This window comes from Mustela putorius, unplaced genomic scaffold (assembly GCF_011764305.1).
Source record: "Mustela putorius furo isolate JIRA1106 unplaced genomic scaffold, ASM1176430v1.1 tig00003853_pilon_pilon_pilon, whole genome shotgun sequence".
In the NCBI taxonomy this organism is placed as follows: Eukaryota; Metazoa; Chordata; class Mammalia; order Carnivora; family Mustelidae; genus Mustela; species Mustela putorius.
In genome coordinates, this window is record NW_025422005.1 from 47,152,190 (window position 1) to 47,161,256 (window position 9,067).

General features: G+C 39.1%; 1 long non-coding RNA gene across 1 annotated transcript; it reads left to right on the forward strand.

Moving 5' to 3' along the window:
* The first annotated feature begins 16 nt into the window (after positions 1-16).
* Positions 17-6,506, forward strand: LOC101679253. The gene is made up of 3 exons (XR_001179212.2): positions 17-235; positions 2,645-2,758; positions 6,205-6,506. It is a non-coding gene; the product is annotated as an uncharacterized LOC101679253 (long non-coding RNA).
* The last annotated feature ends 2,561 nt before the right edge of the window (positions 6,507-9,067 follow it).

Sequence of the window (9,067 nt, forward strand, 5' to 3'; positions counted from 1 at the left end):
TTACGCAAAGGAGAGGAGGGACCTTCAGAGAAAAGTTCCGCAGTTTTCCGGAGGTTTGGTCCTTTGGACTTCTGTTGGTTTGTAAAAGACCTTGGGAAGTTGCCCAGGCTTGGGCTTTGAAGAGATAGTGCTCTTGGACAAGTTCTTGGCTCTTCACTTCTCTTATTGATAAAATGGGGATATCTACCTGGAGTGCTGAAAAGATCAAAGCCAGACCTGCTTTGAACTGTGACAGGTGCCTGGTTTTCTATCTTTTTCTTTCTCTTTCTTTCTTTTCTTTTTGTCTTTCTTTCGGAAAAGGGTCACTCAGCGATTATGTGAAGTACTAAACAACTTCTATTTTAAAATTGAAAAAAACATTTAAGAATGTAACTTACTTTATTGAGATCATTACAATTAATTAAAGATTCACTCTCATGACCATTGATCTTTACAATAACCCAGTGAGGACTGGTGTCATCAGTCACACTTTACAGATGAGGAAATTGAGGCTCAGAAAACTGAAATGACTATCAAAGGATGTATAGCTACTCAAAGAAGGAGCTTGGACCAGAATCCGGGTCTTTTGACCCTATACTGAGGGCTCACCCTCTACAAATCATATTGGCAGGATAAACACCATTTCTCTCAAAGAATTTATGACTTCTCAAGAAATTAGATATTGGCCTTGAGTAGTCTCTACGAGCATTTATGCTCACATTGTTGCAACTGTTCATTCACTTGTCTGCCTCCACCATGAGACTGTGAATTCTTTAAGGAAAAAAGCTCTGTCTGCTAGTCCTTGTACTAGTCCTTATACTGGCAACATTCAAAATGGTGCCTGACATGTCTTAGGAGCTCAGGATTTATTTAACTGCTGAATGAATGAAACAATTTAAGTATGCTCATACAGCTTTCTAAGTGTTTCAGGCACCTTTCCACTGTTATACATCCTCATATCACTTTTTGCTAAATTTGTGCAAAGAACAGAGGACACAATGACTAAATTTAACTGAGATATCTCTACAGTTTCATAGTATGTTCAAAGGAGTTTTCAAGTGATCATATGTTTAGATTTTTTCCCAACAAAATGAACTTTCATAATTATTCCTATTTTCCATCATAATTATCCCTTTAAATTTAGTTCTTTATAATACCTAACAAAAATTTTAACTCATTATGATGCTCTGCTTTCCATAAACTCAAACTGAATGAATGTCAGAATAATTTTAGAGCAATAAGGGCAGAAGATGAATTACAAACAGAGAGGATTGGTCAAGGCTGATGTGATCTCCTGTTGTATCCCACATATTGCATAGGGTGGAATCACTCTTGGACCTCCCAAGAATCATGCAAATCATGCAAATTAATTATTATCACCCCACCCCATCCCCCATTGTAGAGGTGAGGAAACCAAAGTTCAGAAAGTTACAGTTAGATTCCTGAGTCCTAGAGGTGGAATTCCAACCCAAGTCTTCCATATATACACATATATATATTAAATGTATATAATATAATAATATAACATAAAATATGTTGTGAATTAAAATATAGAGTATGTGTGTATATATATACATACGTACATACATATATATATATTAAAATATGGAGTATGTATATATATGTATATTTTATTTATCTATTTTAATATATTTATCTATTTTATATATATTATATTTTATTTATATATTTATATATATTTCTATTTATATATATGTATGTATGTACGTATATATACATACTCTATTTTTTAATTAAATAATCAATTTTAACTTAATTTTAATGCATATATATGTATATATACACACATACATGCTCTATATTTTAATTCACAACAAAAGCAATAGGGTCTTTCACAACACTACATGAATTGGTTTAAGAGTAAATCATAATCGGGTAATTTTCTGATTTCTTTGAGGCACGTAAATCTAGAAATGAGTAGAAAGTGTATTTTGAAGGTTAGAAACTTATCTTGGGTATATAGAATCCTTCTCAGTCCACTATTACACCTTTATTTTCTTCATTGATCCTAAAATAGATTTGTCAAGAGGTACCATACCTGTAAATCCTCACAAATATAGTTAGAGGAACATTCAGTCAAGAAAGTGTCTGGCTCATATTTTAACTGCACTGCGTTCAAAGACATTAGAGACACAGCTTATTCATTTAATTTCTCCCTATTTCTGGTGAAAAAAGATCACTGCATTTTTATTGAGAAAGCAAAGTATAATTGCAATATTAATTCATAAAAAACTGGCATGTTAGCGATCAGACTAATTAGCTGAGATTTGTAAAGTGCTTTAAAAGCAGGAACTGTCACACAACTGCTCACTAATGTTATTGTTACATTATGATCCAAACTGTCAGCTAAATGATTGCCAGGAATTCAAGAGTTCCCATTTTAAATAGAAAATGGCCAGTGAGCAGGGAGGAAAACTACTTTATCTATGCAGAGGTGAGATAATAGATGAATGCAGACATAGACTTAAGGGCTACGCTTGGCAGGCATTGGAAATGGCTTGAATTGTTCCAGGAAAACAAGCTGCATTTTATTTTATTTTCCCTCCCCAGTTCCCTGAAATCACATAAGGTAGCTACTGAAAAAGCTGTTCTCAGTATGTTGTAAGGAGCGTCTGCCAATGTACTTCTTACATTTTAATTACAGTAATGCTACATCCATCTGACATTATGCGGAAGGGAAAGAAAAGATGCCAACATTAATGAGCTCCTACTGTGTGCCAGGCATTTTACAGACATTATTTCTTTATAGCCCTTTGAGGTAAGGAATTGTTATTTTCACTTACAGATGTGGTAACTGAGGTTCAGAACAGTTAAGTGATTTACCCAGGGAACTGTAGCTTATCGTTGTTTTCCTTACAGCATGCTGTCTTAGGTTAGTTTCTAATAGCATCATTCAGAATTGCATTGTTTCTTCTCAGCAACCCCCAGTGGAAGAATTATGCCTCTTTCTCAAAAGCTCCAGGAGGATGGGTGTTGGTGGGCGGGCTTGGGTCTCAGTCCATCTCAGAAGCCAGATGGACTCAGTTCCACCTGCACCACATTCAATAAGGAGGTGTGGTGGCTCCCCGGAGCAAAATAAGGGTACCGTTTCCAGAGGGAGGAAGAATGGATGCTGGGTAAGGAAAACAACAGATGCCAGCTATACTGTTCTATATTGCCATTCCCCTCTGTTCCCTCAGGCCTTTGGTACAGTCTGTTAACAGCTACCGGCTTCTGTTAGCATTGTACCAGGCAAGTTACTCAACCCCTCTAGACGGCCACGTCTTCATTTGGAAAATGACCTATGAAATAATCTCCTCCAGAAGTAAAATTCTTTGATCGTGTTCTTGTTCATTTCACAGACATTTCTGAACACTGTCACAGGGAAAGCAGGGATGGAATTGTCGAAGTCTGCATGGGTTTGGATGTGGTTGGCTGCTTAGTTAAGTACGGACTGTAAACAAAATATTCCCTCTGCCTGGAATGCGTGACACTCCCCACCTGTCTTCCAGAACCCTCCACGCGCAGGGGCACTCTGCCTTCCTTTCCCTATCTCCTTCCCTCTGAAAGGGCTGGTTCTGGCTCAGCTTTGGTCCACTGTTGCTGTTTTGGAACTCGGGCTCAGAGTTGTCAGGTCTTTTGATTCTTTTCTTTGAAGACAAGCCAGAAATCAAGATTAATTTGTGAAAAACCATTCAAAGTTTTGAAAAACGCTATGGAACCAAACACTTACGTGGGCTGCATCTGACCTGCAGTTTGTGACTCTTGCCCTAAATCCTTCTCTCCTACCACAGGTAACATTTCCATGTTCTTATTTTCTCACCGTCTACCTATGGTGCTACTAAAGTCTTCTTCAGGGCGGGGAGCATGTTTCTGTTCCTCTTTGTATCCACAGCCTCTAGCTACAATGCCTGGTACATTATAACCATTTAATAACTATCCATCTAATCAATGAGTGAATCAACTAGAAAAAAATAAAGCCAGAGTTTTTTTTTTAATTGAATATAGAAAACTTATTTTGTAAACACATAATCAATGGATATTTTAAATGAGAGCTATATAAATTTATATATTTACATATATATGTATATTTCTATATAGGTATATATACATAGTATATATATATATGTATACATATATATGTATATAACAATATGTATATAACAATTGCATTATGATCCTGACAAAAAATACAGAACGCAGTAGACAAAGGAACAATGATAAACCTAAACAGAGTCCCAGAGTCCCTTCTCATGAGTGAATGAGAGACTTGTGTAGTTTTCTTGCCTGCCTCTTTATTGTGTATGCTGCCTGTACTTTGGAGGGGATTGAGGGGAGGCATAAGGCAAATCTCCAACTTGAGGGGGAAATTCAGTCTGTGCTGATGCTGAAGGGCTGCGTAAAATGAAATGTAAACCTGTGCTGACTCAGTTCTAGAGCTCGCACATGGTCGAGTCTGTGAGCACAAAACCCAGTCCAGGGTCCTTCCCCTTGGCTGTCTAGGTAGCTCCCTTTCTAGCTGTAAAGTCAGCTTCAGCATTGTGCTTTTGCTTATCTTCCTGCCCATTCACACAAACTCGCTTCTCTGCGACCCCAGATCCACAGTGCATGCTTGTGTCAGGGGCCCAGCACTCTGGCAGGTAGCTGCCTCCACACTAGCCTGGGACCTCCTTGAGGACAGGAATCATGTCCATGTTATCCACACGCAGCACACAGTAAGGGCCCTACCAGTGTTTGAATGAACAATATGCCTTCTATGTTAGAAAGCACATTGTTATCTCAAAGCTTCAAGAGCTTTCATTCAATTCAATAAGTGTTTACTGAGTACCTGCTATGTGCCAAGCACTATTCTCATGCTTGGGATATACTGATAAATAAAAAAGACAGTTTTCTACCCTGATAGAAGTCACTTCCTAGTAAAGGGGGAGAGAAAATAAACACTAGACATAATATTAATCAATTAATCAATTAATATCAATGAATTATTATATATCAATCACCATATTATTATATTATATTAATACATTAATACATTATATATTAACTAATATATTAATATATTACATATTAATAAATTATTATAAATTAATTATATATTGGTTAGAGGTGATTGAGTATTATGGATAATGGGGAAAAAAGGTAGAGCAGGATATGGATCCTGAGAGTTCAGAGTGGTGAAGGGGTACAGGTTTTAAAAAAGGGGTTCAGGGGCGGGGGCGGGAAGTTGGGTGAGCCTGGTGATGGGTATTATGGAGGGCACGTATTGCATGGAGCACTGGGTGTGGTGCATAAACAATGAATTCTGGAGCACTGAAAGGAAATTTAAAAAATAATTAAACAAATAAAAAAATTTAAAAACATTTAAAAAAGGGGTTCAGCCTAGGCCTTGTTGGGAAGGTGGCATTTGAGCAGAGTCTTGCCAAGCTGATGTCAGGAGAAAGTGTTTAGGTGGAAGGAACAGCCACTGCAAAGGCCCTGGGTGGGAGTGTGCCTGGGGGGGCCAGGATGGTGGAGGAAAGTGAGCAAAGGGAGAGCAGGAGGGGAGGAGGCCAGCCAGACACCGGGCCACAGGTCCGTGTCTGTCCGTGTCATTCTAAGGACATTCTGAGTGAATCAGGGAGTCATAGTTGGGGTCCACCGAGATTAAACCTAGATATTAGCAATACAAGTTCACTGAAATTTTTTTAAGATTATATGCCAAGTGGTTGATAACATGCACTATTTGATGTTTCTTTTGTCAGGTTTCCTGAGGAAAAAAATATCCTACAAAATAGAACTGATACTTTTATTAAAATAATTCCTCTTTCCCAGGATCACGGATGAGTCCCTCTTTGTCTACGCTGGTTTTTGTGTTGAGTCACTTGACTTATTTCTCCTTTTTTCACACCACATCCCAAGTTCTCATTTGAACAGTCATACCGACTACCTGAGAAATAAACCGACTGTCTTAACATTTCCCATTCATTTAACATGGGTGTTTTTACCACATTGAGGGGCCCCAAGTCCATATGCTGCTTGCTGTTGTCGCTGCTGGGTTCAGTAGCCTCTGATGTGAACAAGATCTGGTCACCACCGATAAGAAATCCATACTCAATATATAAATGGATCATTACGAAGAAACAGAACAAAGGCCATGAAGCAGAGGTCCGTGCCCGGAACCATGGAGATCTGATGCGGCGAGGCTAATTCTGTGCCTTCTTGTGCTCTGCCTCTCATCCTCTCTAGGTCACTTTTTACTCCAGTGATTTCCATGGCAACCAGCTTCACACAGGTGTAACCTGACGGCACCATTACATCTACTTTCTGCAGCAGAAAGTGCACACATGCACAGTCTGGAAAAGCAGGGGTGTTAATACCCCATGAGACAGTGGATGACCGATGGGGAGAAAATCCCTGTAGGATGGAGCCCCTTTGTTCACAAAGCAATAACTTACTCTTGAATTGACTTTCCCTCCTTAACTGGCATGCTCTTTCCAGTTCTCTTTCATAATCCTTTGGACTACTTCCCAAATAAATTAGTCTCTGAAGCCCTGGTCTCAGATTCTTCTTTCCTGGGGAAGCCTAAGAGAAAACAGTAAGGTCAACCTTGGGTTTTGAAAGTTGAGCGAGAGTTTTCCAAGTGTAGAGAGAGGGAAAGTACTTGCATTCCAGGGGGAAGGGGAAAAAAAAGGCATGAGCAAAGAATATGAGGCGAGGACAACACAAGGCAGGGCTAGGGATTTGCAGTGACCTGCTGTGACTGAAGCATAGGCTATCTGGACGATATGAGGAGGGGAAAACTAGTGGGATGATTTGATCATTGAGAAATACCCCTCAGATACACTAAGCTGAAGATATTGAAAAAAATGTTCCCCTGATGTTTTGTTTGTTGTTTGCTTCTCATTATAACATTCACACTGTTCTAGGGACACCTGGTTGGCTCAGCCAGTAAAGCATGCGAGTCTCGATCTCCCGATCATGAGTTCGAGCCCTTACATTGGGCATGGAGCCTACTTAAAGTGCTATTAAAAAAAATAAGCATTCACATTGTTCTTCATTTCTGGGAAATCAATGGCCCATGGACTGAGTAGTAACTGTGAGCCATGCACTCAGGATGAAATAGAATATTTGAGTGACACACCAAATTCTGGAAAATAAAACTGCTCTTAGTATGCATATTATCAACAGGTATGTAAAACAGATTTTATTGTGACCAGAAAAGAGGAGATCCTGAAAAATTTCAAGGAAGCAAACAGAAATGAACTGTAGAATACCAATTACTATTAATTAAAGTTCTATAAAATAGCTGTGCATTTTCATTGTTTTATTATGACGAACAAAACAATTTTTAAGTGTTTTTGTATAATCATTCCTACCTTATTTACCATTAAGGACTTAAGTTTTTGAACTACCCTCTTCCAGGGAGGAAAGGTACATTTAGGTTTGAAAGGAAAATTTAGACCTCTTTGTTTTAGCACTATGTTCTGTCTTATGCAATAATTACCATATTTCACTGAATCTAAGCTTCATTGTCATGGATAGTAAGTTCTTCCATTATTTTATGTGCCATAAAGAAAGAAAAATTGCTGCCAATTACATTTTGACATTCTGTTGATGGCAAGATGCATCCTGTTTTCAGGGATTTGAGAAAATATATCACTTGAAATTGTTGCCTGCAATTTCCACCCCCCCCCCATTGGGAGCTCTGGTGGGGGCAGGTGTGGGGATAGTGACTTGACTTGTTCAACTTTGACTCTTTCTAATACTTGAGAGAGTTCCTGGTACACCTATGGCAGATGTGTGTTCTGCAAATGTTTATTGAATCAAACTGAACAGATTTTGATGTATCTTTACCTGTTTTGACATAGGCTATTTCATGGGATAAGAATTTCATCATCTCAGAAGCCTGCAAAGTATCATGAAATAGACCCACTACAGTTCTGTATCAACAAAAATATCATATTGCTGTTTTTTGTTCATACTGACTGGAGAACTTATTGTGTGTGATTTTCCACAGTATGTTTCATATATGTTTGTTTCCATGCCATGGATTACTTTCTATCACATTCATAAGAAAACCAAGGACCTCTTTTAAAAAAATTGTTTAGTTAAACGTAGTTGTAAAAATAATTTTGACAGTACAGATACTGTGTTAATTATTTACATGTGAGGGTATGCTTGAAAGGCCACATGCTGTCCGTAACTCTTCTAACCCTTTGAAAGGATTTACATTGATAGAAAAAAATTGGACATCAAGGAATTATTCATATACATTTGCTGTGGTTTTCATTTAAGACAGGAAGGGGTTTTTCAAGGTTTTCCACGCTTTTATTTGATTTAATTTCATGCTCACTAGAGCCCATTTCCATCACAGTCACCGACACCTTGAACTTGCTGTGATTTTCCTCTATTAAGCAGCCCAGATGATACTCAGTAAGATTCTTGGACTCTAAGCCCCATGTCTTGGAAACAGACCTCACTGAATTAGTGAAGATTCCAGGGCATTCTTCTTACTGAGCTGGTTAAGCCTTTGAAAATATACTATGGACGCTAGGATTTGCAGGCTTAGTGGACCTGCCATAAAAGGTTCCAGAGACCTTGGATGGCTCCAGTGCCTGGAGTGCAGTGGTCACACCTCATTAGTCCCAGAGCAGGGGCTGCCTTCCTCACATTCTCCTGTGGTCTACATCTTCCCATTCTGGCTGCGGGGCCTCAGGAAGGCAGCCGAGAGTCACTGAGGTACTTCCTGGGAGAGTCCGGACAGGCACACGCCCACGCTAGGCTCCCCTCCATGGGGATTTTGTCTGTATTTCTCCTTTGTCTGATCACTGAAGACTTTAGGTAGATTCTCAGAAAGGCAGAGGTGATGTTTGCTGGAGTAGCCAGTGAACAGTGGGGTAGAAAATGAACAGGAGGGAATTGCAGTTTTGCATTTACTAGCAGGGAGCATCTGAAAGGTACTTGTTACTGGGTCCCTATTTCACCATCTGTAGTGGTGGTTAACGTTCCCTACCTCTGAGGGCTGCTGGAAGGATGATATGATCTGAAATAAAATGAAATAAAGATAAAGGAAGTGGACCCAGGGTCTGGCGCAGGGTCTGGCGCAGGG